Source organism: Panthera onca, chromosome A2 (assembly GCF_046562875.1).
Source record: "Panthera onca isolate mPanOnc1 chromosome A2, mPanOnc1 haplotype 2, whole genome shotgun sequence".
Lineage (NCBI taxonomy): Eukaryota > Metazoa > Chordata > Mammalia > Carnivora > Felidae > Panthera > Panthera onca.
Genome location: NC_138340.1, coordinates 151,831,053 through 151,847,377, shown reverse-complemented (window position 1 = coordinate 151,847,377; position 16,325 = coordinate 151,831,053). Strand labels below are relative to the sequence as shown.

At 40.2% G+C, this 16,325-nt stretch overlaps 1 protein-coding gene across 3 annotated transcripts in view; it reads right to left on the bottom strand.

The window, feature by feature from the left end:
* The window catches only part of CHRM2 (cholinergic receptor muscarinic 2), a 142,779-nt gene that overhangs the window by 39,504 nt on the left and 86,950 nt on the right, over positions 1–16,325 (bottom strand). Inside the window, exon 3 of one of the 3 annotated variants that reach the window (XR_013552510.2) lies at positions 2,457–3,427. The exons of the other annotated variants lie outside the window; for them this stretch is intronic. The gene's annotated coding sequence lies outside the window, so the exon portion shown is untranslated. Of the gene's footprint in view, positions 1–2,456; positions 3,428–16,325 lie in introns of those variants that run through there. 3 annotated transcript variants of the gene reach the window in all.

The following is a 16,325-nucleotide window of genomic DNA, read 5'->3' as shown; positions in this document are numbered from 1 at the left end:
GAAAGCACTGAGCAGGCAAGAGAGAAAGGCCTAGTCACAAAACAATACATAAAACCTGATGGGTGGTTCAGGGATGAAGTTACTGGAATCAAGTGGGACACCTGAGATGGATGCTTTCAGTGTCCACAGCTGAGCCAGGTCCAGAGTCAAAATTGGATAAGCGGTGGGTCAAGAGTTTGGAGGCACATGGAAATCACAGTTCAAGGCAAAGTAGCAATGAGGCAGATACTCAGGAGTCAGATGGATCCAAGGGGAGAAACAAACTTCAGTCTAGGGCCAGACAGAACCCAAAGAAACAGACAACTTGGGATTGGAAAATTAGAAGGCACTGATAGATAGATAAATGTTCTATTGTTTAAAATATTTATGAAAAGTCATCCCTCAGTTGCTGTTTGAACGTTTCTAGTGCTAGGAATTTTTCAAGTATGGAAGTAGCTCATTCTACTTTTGGTACAGGCCTAATTATTAAGAAGTTATTCTTTATTCTAAAATAAAGTCCACCACCTGTTCTTAAGGGAAAAAAATGATCGTAGGTCTGTTTTCTGTAAATATTTAAAATGTTTAACTTCTACATAACATCCCCTCAGATAACTCAAGCTGACGATCTTGTCTCTTTCTAAGCGAAATATCTCTGCTTCCTTCAAACATTCCTCATATATCTTAGATTCTCTATTATTATACATAGAACTGAATATAATATTCAAATAGGCTCTGATAAGTATGATTATTACTGCTCTTCTCCTGAGCACAATATTTCCATTAATTTTCATCTGATCGATCATATGATGCATTGGGTGTTATTGGTTTATGTTAATGGATACTGGACCAAGTTAGAGCAAAGAACATGATGTTTATCCTTCTTCTCAAATTCCCATGCTGTAACATAAATGTGTGTGTGTGTGAAAGAAATTCATAGCAGAGCTAGAAAGCTATTGGTAGTTCCAGAATTTTACAAAGTTCTTAAAGGATACAAATATTTGGGATCATATCATCAAAGAAAGGAAATCACAGGATAAGATTACTCAGAGTATAAGTGTAGTTTCAGGGAAACTCTAAGCTCACAGCATGGACGCAGGGAATGAAAAGGGGTCCAGGAATAGAAAGGGAGAAGGTTAGGACAAAAGTCTACCAGAAATGACAGAAACAGGGTACAGAAATAACATAAGGAAGGAAGTAATAAAAGAAAACCAGAAGATTTGTAGATCTAAATAAAGTTTCAGTCCTTAAGTTGGAAGGCACTGATGTGTGTTACGAAGGATGTATTTGTAGTCAACTTGTAAAATGTGCAGCTTTTCTTTATATAAATTAAGCCAGATCTACTTGCCTGCACATAGACTGCTGATATTTTGAACCAAGTCTTGGTATAATTTGTTTATTGTTCCATATTGTCAAGATCTTTTTAAATTCTGACTACGATACCCATTTGCTTTTCCTTCCTTATTTGCATTATTCACAAATCTACTAACCACGCCCACCTTGTCATCAATGCGTTGATACAACGTTAACAGGCAAAATTTCGCAACATTCTAATTGGAGATGTGAACCTTTAAGGCCCCTCCAAGGAGTAATTAATTAATCGCTTCTGCATAAAAGTGTTCAATCAGTTTTGGGCTGCACTTTACCTTCCCTACCTTCCACAGCCACAGACACAGGTCCTGAAAAATGGTGCCAAATGGCTACTTATGATCAAAATGTACAAGATGTCTGATGTTCTTTTCTTATATCTGTTCAGAAAACTTAATGAAGCTTTTATTTATAGTCTTATGGATTCATGACTGTTCCCAGTCATCACAGGGCCCTAATTTTCACATGTGCATTAAGTCACCAGTCTACACGTAAAGCTTGCTCCTGACGGACAGCAAGTTCACCAGCGGGGTAAGTTCTTAAATTCTTCTTTTGCTGCTTGGTGAAATCTTGAGCTAACGTTTTCATCTTCCTGGTGTTATGACACTCCTTTCATCCTACAGCACCGCTCAAGAACTTTTGACACTGATTCCACAAACGCATCAATAAATTATATTTTAGTACCTAGATTTAGTTTCAACTCCAAACAAAATTAAAATAGCGGGGGCCAGGTCCTGAGTGTATACAGTTTGTGCGATGAAAGCAAAGTACAGATCGGTTGAGTGTGCTGCCATTTGTCTCAAAAGCACAAGCAGTTTTTATGCAAAGTTCAGAACTTGTGCAGAATTATATACAGAATCTTTTGCAATGGTTGCCTTTCTGGAGGGAAACTGAGAGGACAATAGGCTGGCGTGCAAATGCAGGCAAAATACTGTGTGACAACATGAACCTTTCCAATGTCTATCATGTGTATCTATTCCTTATTCAAAGGAATGTTTTAAACTGAAAACAAAAAATCTCTACTGACTCCCAGGTCTTTGGACTTTGGGAACCAATAAAACTTAAAAATAGGAGCTAACATAACATTGCTAATTTTTTATTTTGCGACACAAGGATAACTAACCCATGCCGTCAGCATCATTTCATTAAAACAGAAACAAAAGTATGTGAAACCGGAAAACAAACAAACAAATGATGAAAGTAATATCAGAATAAGAAGCTCTGTTAGAGTTTTAGAAAATAAGTTCAACTGAATTGTTTTATTATTATCATTTTGTAGAAGACAAACATTTAGAAGCCAGTGATTCAAACCACAAGACTTTCTCAGGCTAACTTGCCCTTCTTTGGCATCAATTATTCTTCTGCCCTTTCTGGCTTGCCATATATTCTCCTTAGAAAAATATGGAAGCAAAACAGTATTTTTGGAGTTCTACTTCCCTTTGGTAATCTGAAAATTATACAGTATTCTAAAAGGCAGGGGACCTAGCTTCTCCTCGAGCTTCCTCAAAATAAAGGCTTCAGGTTGTTTTTGCCACCCATTTTCACCCTTTTTTTCCCCCACATCTTAGTTCATTTAGGTATTTTCCCTCCAAATACTACTCCAATGATTCCAACATGCCATTGTTTTGTATTCATCTTGGTCTTTGTGTCTCACGTCCCAGTTCGTATATGCATCGTAAGGTTCCCTTTAACACATGAACCCACTGTAATAACTGTCTGTGGCTGGACACGGGGGGCTGATTCCACTGTCATATGGGCTCAGATGAAAGTTCCTTTTGCATTCATTTGGGTGTCTGTAGGAGCTTCTCTTTCTTTTTAATTTCTCTTTTAATTAGACTGTCCTCGTTTTATTTGTTGGACCCCTCCATTTATTTTGAACTATTTCTTCTTGTCGAGTAGCTGGACATGCAATTTTACTGCTGCTTCCTCTTCTGTTTTGACATTTCCTTTGCTCATTAAAATGGCACGGCCTCTCCCTCTGCCAATTTCTTTTTGCTTTTGTGTCACCGATCAGTGTGCCTTGGCCAATGAGAAGTAAATCCAGAGGAGCCAGTCCATTCTCCACTTCTTCAACTCCTGAACTCTGCAGGTGACAGTAAAACAAGACATTTCCTTTCAGATGGCTTCCATTTGGCAAAAATTGAGTCGTAACTGATATGGAGATGTTTGAATTCCTTCGTTCTTAATATATGCTGTTTCTGTAGCAGTGTGGACACCTGGATTAAGAAAGCACTTTGACCATGTGGTCTGTATAAACCATCGTAAACACTACCGCTTCTGATTCGCTATTCATTTGTCATCGTTTCAAAGCTCACCATACTGCCGGGTGCCTGGGTGGCTCCGTCAGCTTGGTTAAGTGTCCGACTCTTGATTTCGGATCAGGTGAGGATCTCCCGTTTCTTGAGTTCGAGCCCCGCGTTGGGCTCTGGGCTGACAGCACAGAGCCTGCTTGGGATTCTTTCTCTCCCTCTCTCTCTCTGCTCCTCCCCTACTTGCTCTCTCATTTTCAAAATAAATAAAACAAAACTTAAAAAAAAATTCACTGCCTCTCTGCATTAATTTATAGATTTCTATACTTTAAAATTTTTTTTAATGTTTATTTATTTTTGAGACAGAGAGAGACAGAGCATGAACGGGGGAGGGGCAGAGAGAGATAGGGAGACACAGAATCGGAAGCAGGCTCCAGGCTCTGAGCCATCAGCCCAGAGCCCGACACGGGGCTTGAACTCACGGACCGCGAGATCGTAACCTGAGCTGAAGTCGGACGCTTAACCGACTGAGCCACCCAGGCGCCCCTAGATTTCTATACTTTAATATAATTCTTTGTTTTAGAGATGTAACTGACAAATTCTTTTTGTTTGTGGAGCTATAACTGATATACAACATTATATTAGCTTCATAATACATGTATGTATATTAGACATACAACATCATGATTCAATATCATACATCAGCATCATAATAATTCAATATCATATATCAATATCAGAATAATTCACTATTATACTTTAATATCATTCTTGACGTAGAAAGTCCCCCATCCATATTACACCTGTTTTACTGAAACAAGGTACGGCCTCTGTGGCATTGCATCAGCACTAACTCTTAGGCAACAAGTTTTCCAATATCTGTGAGATTCTATGACACCCAGAAAGTATTCTGTTCCAATTATGTTTCAGTGTTTCAGAAGGTAAAAAAGCTTAATTGCGATTAGTTTTGGTCACTCTTAATAAACTCCACTTATTTTATTAAATGTAGTTTTCCCACTGGTCAGAAAGGAGAGGTTAAAAAAAAAAAAAACCAACAAAACAACTGAATAGATGTTACAGAGAGAAAAGAGACCAATTCCATGGCTGCCTGTGCTGAAGAGTCAAAACGACAGTTATACTCTGATTAAGAGCCCGTGAAGAAAGGGACAATTCTATCTTAATGGACTTTTCAGCTCCTTTTTTTTTTTTTTCTAACTGCAAAGGGAAAGGAAGTAGAAACCTTGTATGTCTTGTGGGAGACTGGACAAAGAAAGAAGAAAACATTTGGCAATGCTCACTGGTCTCGTAATATTTTTGGGTATTTTTTGCAGGCAGACAATTGAAAACTGGTTTGCTTCCAGCCCATAAACTGCCAAGGCCGACAGAAGACCATAATACGAAACATCCAGGCAGCATTCAGAAAGCTCACAGAGGTCACAGAATGTCAAGATTTGGGTTAGTCTTCATTGCCTACAAAATCTACAGGGGAGAAAGAGTTAAAATCTATAGAAGAAGCTGGAGTCGAAGTGTTCTGTTACACAGCGATCCTCTATAGATTATTCCATAGAAATGTTCTTAATTTGTTCCTAATCCTCTTGGAAAATATACATTGATGCGTAGATATATTTACCCATTTCTTAGAGATTGCCAGGAACAGATAATGAATTAATTATTTGAAAATTATGTTCTCATGTAAATGTTACACTGTCAGAATTTACTTTTTTTTTTGCACGAAATATTACCTGGGGAGGAATTAGTTGACCAGTTATGCCAACTGGTCATATATTTTGGCCAACATATATGGCACAGCAGCAGAGGGCCAAACTTTTAAAACAAGAATTTTCCACAAAATAAAATGTATTAAAAATTTCTTTTAATCTATTTCATCCATGGACTCAACTAAACAGTGCGGTGTGCAAAGACGAAGTACAAGAGGGAACCCAAGTGCCTCCGAAAGGAGAGGCTATTTCTGTTATAACATCTGGGACCAAGTCAGAAACCCTGGGTAAACTGCTATAGCGGGAGTCTGCCCAGGTCTGTGTGTAGGCACTGGTTCTCGACCCCAGAAGCACGTTAGAATCATCTGGAGAAGTCTTTTAACTAATGCCTTTTCCCGGGTTCCACCCAAGTGACTCTGATTTAACTGTTCTACCGTGGGATCCAGGCATCAGTGTGAGGTGATTCTTAGGTGAGACCAGGGCTGTGATCCCTCGTTAGCGACACCATGCCTCTAGGTACGAACAGAGGAGCCCACAGCTGATCTGTCTAAACCAGCTTAGTGGGGAATTGTGCCTCGAATAAAGAAAAGTCAATGTCATCCATTAACTTCAGCACGTTCTTCCCTAAGTTTTCATCCTTGAAAACAAAACATCTGAGATCCTGCAGCACAGAGCTCTTGCGGGTCAATTAACTTCCTCCTGAGCTCCCATCCGCCTTTTTCAGGCAAAGCATCCATCACCCACCGTGAGGTAACCATCGCTCTACTCCTTTGCTCCCCTGCATTCAAGTTCTTTCAAGCTAGGGATCACGTTTTCTTTAACTCCCTTTTTCATTCCCTATCACTATGCCCACACCAAGTGTCGGAGATAGACACTTATTCCATAAGTATATTAATTAATGGAAACATAAAGACATGTGAGGCGTCAGGGGTCTCCATTACTCTGGGTATTCCCGTTTTATTTTTTCTTTCTTTTCTTCTGGTCTAGACTTTCTGCTCTCTTCCCTCCCTTTTTTTTTGTTTGTTTTTTGTTTGTTTGTTTGTTTTGCTCCTCTTGAACTCTTGGACAAGGTTTTGCCTCAAAAGTAATTTTCTCTCTCTTTTTCCCTGCTCCACTTCGGCTCCCTTCTCTCATTCATCCATGTAATATCACAATCCAGTTGTATTAAGCTATGCTGTGACTTCTATCTTCAATTTACCTGCACGTGGTGAAGTTCTTTGGAAAGCAAGGGCTATATCTTCATCAGAGTTCCTACTACTGTGTAGAGAATCATTTCAGTCCTTAATAAATCCTTGTTGACTTTCAGGGATTTAATTATTTTTCTGCGAGTGAACTCTGAGTCAGTTGGAGGCGGCTTCTCAGGAGTACAGAAAGTGCTTTGCATAAATGTAGATTTTCATGAGACCTTTACTGGCTCTTGTAACCCGGTGCTGCTGTTTACTCCCCATACAATGCCATGCTCTAGCAGATGAAGCATATCTTGCAAGTTTTGTGTTGTTTTCCAAACCGCTTCTAAGGAAATGAGATTTTTACTCTTCCAAAAATTGTACTTCTCCATGAACTTTGAATTGAAGGGATGTTTTCACCTTCTGAATATGAAGGGCCTAACAGATGACCCCTGAGACCATGGCGTAGGCTTTCTGTTCTTATTTAGAGTTTATCTAAATTCACCTAAATTTCTCTTCCCCTTCCCCTACCACTCTACCCTGCACCACCCATTCACCGGACAATAATATTGTTACTCCAGAGTTTTTAAAACGTGGCTATATGCCCCTCAGTGTAGCCTGAGACCCTATTATCTTCTACAGATGTCTAAAAAAGTTCACTGAGAAGCTATTTTTATGTTCATGTCCCGGACCCTGAACCTTTTTTGGGAATGGTCTGATGTCACATGAACAATGGTGACCCAAGTCCTCCTCCTTCCTCCCCTCCTTGCCCCGCCCCACCCCACCTGGCCCTGCCCAGCCTGGCCTCTCCCCTCCACATATAAATGGTCAGCCTTCCTGTGAGTTCCTTTCTGCTTCCTTCTCTTCACATTTCTTTCCTTCTATCTTCCATTCATGCTTGTTTTCTGGGCCCCTTTTGCTAACTCTTTTCTCTAACAAAATGTATTTAGATACCTCTCTCTGTTAAAAAGTTTGAGAATTTACTCACCAATAAACTTATATAATTGATTAAAAAATGAATAAACATACATCTGCTACTGTCCTCATTTTTATATTAAAATATGCTCCGAAGTATGAAACTTACAGATTGAGAAAACAGTAAAAGAAACAATATCTTAAAATACTACTTTTTATATTTATTAATTGAACAGAAATATTTTTGTTTTCATTAAAAATATACAATGAAGGGACCTCATCAAAATAAAAAGCTTCTGCACAGCAAAGGAAACAATCAGCAAAACTAAAAGCAACCAACAGAATGGGAGAAGATATTTGCAAATGACATATCAGATAAAGGGTTAGTATCCAAAATCTACAAAGAACTTATCAAACTCAACACGCAAAAAACAAATAATCCAGGGAAGAAATGGGCAAAAGACATGAATAGCCACTTCTCCAAAGAAGACATCCAGATGGCCAACCAACACATGAAAAAATGCTCAACATCACTCATCATCAGGGAAATACAAATCAAAACCACCTTACACCTGTCAGAATGGCTAACATTAACAATTCAGGCAACAACAGGTGTTGGTGAGGATGCGGAGAAAGAAGATCTCTTTTGCACTGCTGGTGGGAATGCAAACTGTTGCAGCCACTCTGGAAAACAGTAGGGAGGTTCCTCAAAACACTAAAAATAGAACTACCCTCCGACCCAGCAATTGCACTACTAGGCATTTATCCAAGGGATACAGGTGTGCTGTTTCGAAGGGACACATGCACCCCTATGTTTATAGCAGCACTATCAACAATAGCCGAAGTACGGAAAGAGCCCAAATGTCCGTCGATGGATGAATGGATAAAGAAGATGTGGTATATAGATATATGTATATATACAATGGAGTATTACTCAGCAATCAAAAAGAATGAAATCTTGCCATTTGCAACTATGTGGATGGAACCGGAGGGTATTAAGCTAAGTGAAATTAGTCAGAGAAAGACAAAAATCCTATGACTTCACTCATATGAGGACTTTAAGAGACAAAACAGATGAACATAAGAGAAGGGAAACAAAAATAGTATAAAAACAGGGAGGGGGACAAAACAGAAGAGACTCATAAATATGGAGAACAAACTGAGGGTTACTGGAGGGGTTGCGGGAGGGGGGACGGGCTAAATGGGTAAGGGGCATTAAGGAATCTACTTAAATCCTTGCTTCACTATATACTAACTAATTTGGATGTAAGTTTAAAAAAATAAAAAATAAAGTTAAATTAAAAAATATATATATACAATGAAAGTATTTGTAGTGGAAACAACTTGGTTGAAGACACATCATTTTAAAAGTATGTTGGGATAGCATTTTAAAGGACAGTCATTTGAAAGTTTGGTTCTAAGCTCGGTTTAGTTCTATACTTGTGCAACTGGTTTATTGAGTCTAACCCAGTGAGCTTTAAACATGAAATAGTAAATATTTTGTTCATCATTGACCCAACCATGCTTGGTAAAATTGTTCTTTAATGTTATCTTAGGGAGATCCCAGATGGTCTCAGTTACTGTGATGGCCCACTCCACTTTAAGACATGCCTCATCACCAAGAGGGACTGTATCTCTGGTTTCTGAGTAGGGCAGGGTCCTGACTACTTGATTTCGCTCCTACTCAAGCACCTTGGAATGAGGGGGTGGGGCGTTCCGGTCATGGGGCTGGCTTTCCCACTTTGCCCAGGGTCTTGCTCCTCTCGAGTGGGATGAGTCAGAAGAAGAGAAGAGGGAAAGAGGAGATTCTCTGGCACAGTTTTTTATACCTGAACTATGTACGAGGCTTCAGGCTCATTCCATGGGCTTCTGGCAACCTCTGTTAACATGTCAGTCTCTGTGTGGATGATGTGGGTGGTTTTCTAAGGCAGTAAGCCGCTTTATTCTAGCCCTTTCTATCCCCCAAGACCCAGTTATAGAGAAGCAATCTTGTCTGTCTTTGGCCACTGGCAATAGTTCGCTCCGTCTCTTCTTGGGCTGAGTGCCTCAGTGCTCAGTGGCCGGGCTCCAGGACACCCACACAGGTCCTGCCCTGCCTGTGCTGTCTGCTCCCCTGAACCTGGAGCCGCAGGAACCACGGGGACAGTGACTGTACTACACGAGGCATCGAGGAACTGGGGTGGGGTAGCCCCCATCCTTCATTTCATCTTCACTGTTTGCTCTAGTCCCTTATCATCCACTTCAGAGATCGCCAGGAAAATGTGGGCCCTGGTGTCTGTGACTATGTTTAAGTACATCTTCCACATTCTGGGGACACTGTAAAGATCTCCCAACAATCCCATCATCAATGTCCCTATTTCCACTCCGATAGATCTCAGACGGGGCCTGTAGGACTGGCAATCCTAGAACCTGATATTGGTACCCACATCTCTCAGGCACCCTTATGTCAATGAACAAATTCCTTGTTACTCCCTCACCCAAATCACTTATCCTGGGTGGAAGCCTACAGGCCCCTTTAAAATGTGAACTTTAGGGCCACCTGGGTGGCTCAGTTGGTTAAACATCTAACTCTTGATTTCAGCTCAGGTCATGATCTCAAGGTTCATGGGATCGAGTCCTGCAGCCTGCTTGGGATTCTCTCTCTCCCTCTCTCTCTGCCCCTCCCTTGCTAGCGCATGCCTGTGCGTGCATTCTCTCTCAAAAGAAATAAGTATTTTTAAAATGTTTAAAATGTATACTTTAGGATATATTTTATTTATTGTATTTTATTTTATTTACTTTGGGATATATTTTAATGTAAAAATTAGTTTAGTAGTAGATGCATATTTACTTGGTTATAAGCTATATACATTTATTTGTGGGTGAATTCTCAATTTTATGTTTAGCTGAAAGATGTGTAGAGAGAACATGATTAGAGGAAAGAGGGTAGGGAAGGAGTGCAGAAAAGAGGGTAAGAGGAAGGTGGCAGGAAGACAAGGTGAAGGGGAGAGAAGAGAAAAGGGGCGAGAGGAAGAGAGGCCAGGATTTGGGTCACCGTTGTTCTTGTGACACTGGGTCCTACCCTAGAAGAGGTGCAGGGTCTCCAGGGCACAAACATAAAAACACTCTCTCAGCCCCTTTTCCGGACATCTTTCAAAGGCAAGGGAACAACTGAGACAGGCAGACTAGACTGAGTGACACACAGGTTCTTAATAATAATGATAATAATAAAATAATAATAATAATAATAATAATAATAATGCTGTCAACTGAAGACGCATTGAGGACACAGCAGGTGGCTCACCTCTGTCCTATCCCCATGAGAAGACTGTTTCGGGTCACTGGTGTCTCTTCTCCCCCTGCCCCCCAGGACTTCCTCACCTGTTCTCACTTTCAGCAGATGGCCCTGTCCCTTGTTCTTACAATGAGAAAACAGAAATTAATGAAAGGAAACGTCCACATGCTCCCACTGTGCATTTAACAGCTACGAGCATCAGAGCATCTCCTAGCATGCTGCTACCAGAGATGACGTCCCTACATCCAAACCAGGGACAGCGTCCCCCTCATTCAATAGGGTTCCATCTTTTCTCATCTACCCCAGGATGTCTCTCTCCTAGTTTTCTCCTCCTTTTCACCTGGCTCATTCCCATTAGCCCACAAATAATTTGCCAAATTCTCACAAGAAAAATGGAAAGGTTTTTTTTTTTAATGACACCAGTGTCATCAGTTTCAAGATGTGCCCTCAAACAGAGAGACTGCATTACATCAAGCAACCACAAGGAAGGACCTGCTATGTTTCCAAAACGGGTGATCAAATGGCAAATATTTAGTTATTAAATTTCTAGCTTGGTTCATTAGGTATCAAAAATTAACTTGACTTCTGAGTGAACTGATTTAATAATTCTTGGATTGATAACATGGTTTGATTAATTAGAGATGTGGCTTCAATAAAATCTTTACATTTTGATCTAGACATGAAGATTTCTTACGAAGTAACCCAAGTCGCTGAGGGGTCATAATATTTTTAAACAGTTTCAGAATTCTACAAAACATCTTGTATATTCAGAAAAAGAAAACCTTCTCAAATGACTGAGGGTAAAGATACTAGATGTTTAATATATTATGGAGACTTGTAGTCCTGGTATACTCTTTGTGGCTTTCCCAGATAAATATATGTATTCCTGAGCTAGTTATTCATTTGTCAGAGATCCTCACTTATTTCTTGGGTGTTACTAAGCAGTAGTCCAAAGAACAATCCAATATTTTCATAATACTGAGGATGTCCTTGCACAGCAGAGAAATGTACTCGTATTTTTCCTCCGACTTATGTCTTTGTCAGCTTGTTTAACTCTATACTTCTGGTCCATCTTCAAGAGCATCCAATCAGTGGACAAGGAGTAAGTCAACACTTGGAAATCAGAATATACTGAGTACCACGTCAATAATGACACTCTTGGTTCCCTACTTAACAGACTATTTGGGGTGGCAGGAAGCATAATGACAGCTTTTGTGTTGATGGGAGTGAGCTGCCTCCAATGGATGGGCTGGAAAAGTCACAGAGATGGCCATTCAAAGCCCTGGCTTCCTGCCCTGGTGAGTTCCTGACTTATGGTATTGCCTACTCAACACAAATTAAAGTGGTGTTTTGGCACCTGGTCTATAGGGCCAGCCAAGATGGCTGTCAACCCAGGCCAAAATATGGACTTCTTCAGTTAGGTGCTCCTGAGGAGACCTGAGGGTACAGTCCCAGGCAGTCCTGGGCAGTGGGTCCTGGGGCTCGCCTCCCATCATCTCAGACGTGGCCTCTAAGTAGAACATATCCACTGTCTGCTGAGGCGTGGGCAGGAAAAGGGGTCATCATGCTACTGCTTGCACATATCTTCTGGTAAAATGGGTGTCATAATAACAAAAGAAGAGGAAAAAACACTTCTCATGGTTCCATTCCCTCTCTCTGTTCTGTGCAGGCATTAATTTGTTACTTCAGGTTACCCTTTTAAACAACCCCCCCTGGCAACTGACTATATAACCACAGGCAAAGGGAGGTGAGCCGAGGCTCATGTGTCAGCGGTCCCCATTTATTTAATAATAAAGGATAATATGAAGACGGCCTAACAACCTAAAAGGGAGTATATTAGTAATTTTCAAACCCACTGGGCGTTTGTGGGGTGTGGGGTGTGGGTAGAGGCTTCCTGCCTCCTTTGCAACTGATACGCTCCACTTCTATCTATTTAATATATTGGTGTTCTGTAATGGAGAATTCCAAAACCAGATCTATTTCCAATCTGGGCTTCCTGTTACTATCTATACCCATTAATCTTAGGTCAGAGTGAAACAGCTTTTCTAGATGACTAAGAGTTGGCATTTCCCCCTAAACAGTACATTTATATTAAGGATCATCTAGAAAATAGTTCAAACAGAAAAGAAATAGTACATAAAAAGAATGCATAAAAACTAAGGAAGAATCAAAACAAAAAGGCCACTGACTAACAATCCTTTCTCTTTCTTCTCGTAAAGGCCATATGCTATATTCTATGCCATTCCAGAATCCTGAAATAGACTCCTTCTTTTCACGAGCTCACCCCCCCTTGTTCAAAACTCTTTTTAAATTCTACTCTCTATGATGACAATTATAGTATCTCTCCTTTTCCCACCAAAAATCTACATCAGAGGGGAGAGAGAATCCAAGAATTTTTCCTTCTGAGCTACTTCTAACACCAAGAGGAGTGTAAGGATGAAATAAGGTGCTCAATAATTATCAGTTGACGCATTATACCCATTTATTTTACAATAAAATGCATGACAAAAATTAAAATAAAAACTCGCTATCTATGCCTACAAGTACAGTTAGTGTTCATATGGCAATTTATAACACTTTGCGTAGATAACATATGCTTAATGTGGCAAGTTGAAATTAAGGCATCAAAAGAACAGGTCCTCACTGTTATCAACTTAGTCTCATGAGAGTATTAAAACCAACCAAACAAACAAACCAACAGACAATCCCCCCCAAAACACCTAGCACCAAAGGACATACAGAATATCCCAAATGTTAGTGCATTGGCAAAACCAACTGCTCAGACCAGTAGCCGTACTTTCTAGGACTCCAACAGCTTAACGGAGCCAAGTATGCCTCTTTAAGAAGGGGAAAAAAAAGACCAAAACACTCCTCATGGGGATGAAGTGGTCAAGCTGAACCATGTTCCATCATGGCTGTGGATCTTTAACTCAGAGTTGGAATCTGATGAATGACACATGAATGACACATGCTACATACAGTACAACGCGTCCCATTTTATTCTACCATTGAAACGGAGACTTGGTCATTGGGGAAATCACAAGGAGTGAAGCAGGAGGTGAGGGACTAAAGGCAGGAATATTCCCAGGAAGTAAACGTGAATATACACCCAGTAGAAACATAAACAAAACAAAACAAAACAACGACAACAAAAAACAAAACAAAAAAACACCACAAACCCTGTCACAAAAAGTGCCATCTTCACTCATGCTATTATTATTTGGGCCAGGAACATAATTTATAAAACCTGAATTAATTAATGTGTTGTTATGACTGGAATATCAAATGTCTTGGCTAGCGAAGGAAGCAGTCAGGACACATTTTAGAATTTGGTCGTGAAACACTGGGAGCAAAGGTGAATAATGTTTTTTTCTCAAAAGGGGAGCTGGTCAGTGTTAAAGAAATCACAAGTGTTTAAAACTCTTTTATGGCTAAATGGAACTTGGGACTACCAGAGCAATAAAGGAAACTGTGAAAAATGGTTGGTCCTGTGGTTACTCTACCTGTGAAAATAATTAACATCCAACTAAATGACAATTATCATGGAGAGTGAGACCTGCTCCATTCGAATTAATGTGCCACAAAAAGGAGAAAACAATTGAAGCAGCCAGTGAGAAATGTTATAAGTGGAAAGGGACTCTGGCTAAAGCATTTCTTTCTCTAAATACATAGCACATGTTAAAGAATTTATAATAAAACTTGTTATTAGACAGATTCACATATGCCATGACTGATTGTTATGGATCAGAACTTTTTAAAAATATTTTTACTTTTGCTTTTGCCCATTAAAGAATCACTTGTTTCTTTCATGGCTATCACTTAGCAATTATATACACATTCTTGAATGGAAGAAATACTCATGGATAAAAAGGGAAGAAGATAATATGGCAAGAGGCATCCGTTAGAGAATCTATGAGCCCTCTCTAACCTTCTCTCCTCAGCCATTTTCCGTTCTGGTTCTGCACACCAACCCCAACTTCAACTACCAATCTACGCTTTTATTCTAGAACTTCTATCCTGAGTCTCAGGCTCATATATCCTACCACGTGAAACACAAATCTGTGAGAATTCCCTAAGAGAACCAAGAAAGAAAAGTGTGGTACATAGGGCACAGTATGAAGCAGGGCTCGTTAATATCCTCAGGACTGGAGGAGGAAGAGAAGAAAGAGATTCCTGGAACCAGGATGTAATTCTGTGACAAGGACTGCCTGACAGGAACTTGGGCCTTCAGTAGAGGAAAGCAGCAATTTATACTGACCTGGAAGGAGAGATGAGGTAATAAATACCCTAACCTAACTCTCCTCTTGCCTTCTGAGGAGGCAACTCCCCTCATATTCTGGTACCTCCCATTGGGTGAACCCATGTGGCAACAGAAAACCCATGGATATAGTCCATATGGCTCAGCTTCCCGGGGCATTAAGTAAAGTGAAAGAGTGGAGAATAAAATATATCCAGCACACCTACCTTTTCAAGTCTTTCATGTTTTTCCTATGTTGTTTGTAGTTCCATAAACTCATTGTGGTTCATGGGGAGAAATAATCAAAAAGGGAGTTCAGAGAGGGAGTCCATTGACTATGAAGAGGAAAATGCATGATGGTTAGTCAAAAGAAATAAAATGAACTGAATTAATAAGTGTAGGTGATAATACACAGGTCCACAGGACGTTATGGAAAGACAGGTACTATGGAGGGAGAAGCTGGCAGAACTGTGGAATAATTCTTTTGATTCTGGAAGTATGATGAACCAAAGTAAAAGAAAGAATAGTGAAAGTTTGAGATTTCACACAAAACTAAACATGTGCACTTGGCTCACTTGCTCAGACAGATCATCAACTTTTGACAATGACATTCTGGGGAGAAAACATATAGAGGTGTGTGTAATAAAGAACAAAAGAGACAACTCTGGGTAGGCTTGGATCATTTCCTCTTCCGTTTTGGTAGCTTCTCAACCTGCCAGTCTTATCACAGTCTCTGTTACTACAAATGAAGAACATCAAGTTTCTGACTTATCTAAGTAACAGAGTTCTAGAGGCTCTCCCCATGTTAAAGAGGCCATTTCCCCACCATAATTCATTTCCTGTTACATAGTTGAGTAGATAAGCTCTGGCCCAAGCTCTCCTCTCGTCACCACGGTGAGAGGATGGAAGGGGCACTGGGTAAGAAAATGAAAGACTGTGTGTGTGTGCCTATCTGAGGCCGAATCCTGTTTTTTTGGTAGTCTTCTGTCTTCCCGCCTCCACCATCAGTCGGCAGTGTTGATGGACCCAAGCTGAGGGGTCCAGCAAGCAACAGGCACTGCCTCTGTGATGCTGCTGTGCCTTCTGGCTTGCTTTGTCTGCCTGACAACATTAGATCATTCCTTAAATCTTAGGATATATGATGCCTGCTCTGGTCCAGGGTTGAAGTTTTTGGTTTATGCATCCATTTCTGCCTCTGCCTATAAGCTCTCTGAGGGCAAAAATAGTATCTGTCCTCTATATTTTCAGTGCCCGTCAGGTGAATGTCCATGACAGGTATTCAATGAACATTAGTTGAATGAATTATTGTGCCTGTGGTATAATTAAATGTCCTGTTTGATGTGAGAGCTTACTAAATATGGGTTCCTAAGGATAGGTAAAATAGATTAAACCCCTCATATAATCAAGATACTTATGATCTTG